General features: G+C 31.3%; 1 pseudogene; it reads right to left on the bottom strand.

Annotated features, from left to right (window-relative positions):
• Positions 1-336: 336 nt before the first annotated feature.
• Positions 337-513, bottom strand: LOC142175571 (U2 spliceosomal RNA; annotated as a pseudogene).
• Positions 514-1,327: the final 814 nt, after the last annotated feature.

The following is a 1,327-nucleotide window of genomic DNA, read 5'->3' as shown; positions in this document are numbered from 1 at the left end:
TTTCTTAACCTTTTAATTTATGAAATTTAATTACTTGAAAACTTATTAAAAGAGAAATAACATGGTTTAATTCACTGTTGGCTTGTCTAGCGGTAACGTTGGGCGTCATCACGGCCTATACGAGAATTGGGTTGTGACAACATGGCCCTCGTTGGTAAATTCGAATGTCGCGATTCTAATGCATATTTGAGTCTATTGATGATAAAGCTAATGCATATCATTAAGTTTTCTTGTTGTTAAAGCGATGTAATTTAGTTGTTCAAAAGAGATATATGACAACTTGTTAATAATATGAACATTTTAATTCTATGATACTCTTTTAGAGGTGGCATTTTTCCTGGGTGCGCCAGGCCTGGGCTGTAGTGCAACCCCAAGCAACGCACGAAGGCCCAAGTAACAAGCTACCTTAGTGATACTTCCCTTTCAAAAACTTGAGTTATCGGCCCATATATCAGATATTAAACTAATAAAAATATATAATAAGCTTGATCTTAGCTAAGCCGAGAAAGGTATTTTTAGGGGTGACTTAAGTTCACTTATTAATTGTACATCCCAATTAAGAACATACGTAATAGCAGTCAAAGATCAAATATTGACATTTAATTATATGTAAGTGACCACACCTTAGGTATTCTCTTGATGAGAAAAAAAGATAAGAAAACAAGAAGACTAAAATATCATTGGGTGAAGGAAAAAAGAGAAAGATTTGGCCTTTACCCAATTTTCTGACAAAATTCATTTTCTTATTTAAAATTCATTTATCACGTAAGCTTACATTTTTATCTCGTTTTTCCTTTCGTTTCTTGTGGTATAAAATACACATTTTCGCAGTAATATTAGCTTTTCAAATTCATGAAAAAATGGCTGTGATGACTGTGTAATTAATCATATAAATCATGCCTAGTATGTCAATAATTCCCTGATTAATATGTCTTTTTAATTCTAATTTCATTGCTATAATAGTTCTTTAATTGACCAATGAATATCGTAAACTCGTAATGTTTGTTTATCTTTTTCATGTGAGCTATACACACTTAAAGTTAAGGTCGGTTTTGTTCAAAATTGAATCTCCCGTTCAAAAATATTATATTTCGGAATTTTTTAGCTAATATATGATCAACACAATAAAGATTAAAAGAATAGCTTGAAGGAGTAATACACTAATACCTATTTAAGTTCATTGATCTGAGGAAATTATGTTTATATTATAAATCTTGGAGAGGCAATATGTCACCAAATCAAAAATCAAGGGAGTGTAAAGTGTAAACATCGATGTTTGATTTGATTCCTCCAACCACCCATGTTGTCTTGTTCTTTCTTCTTATTT

Source organism: Nicotiana tabacum, chromosome 21 (assembly GCF_000715075.1).
Source record: "Nicotiana tabacum cultivar K326 chromosome 21, ASM71507v2, whole genome shotgun sequence".
In the NCBI taxonomy this organism is placed as follows: Eukaryota; Viridiplantae; Streptophyta; class Magnoliopsida; order Solanales; family Solanaceae; genus Nicotiana; species Nicotiana tabacum.
The sequence above is the reverse complement of the archived record's forward strand: the minus strand, read 5'-3'. Positions and strand labels throughout refer to the sequence as shown.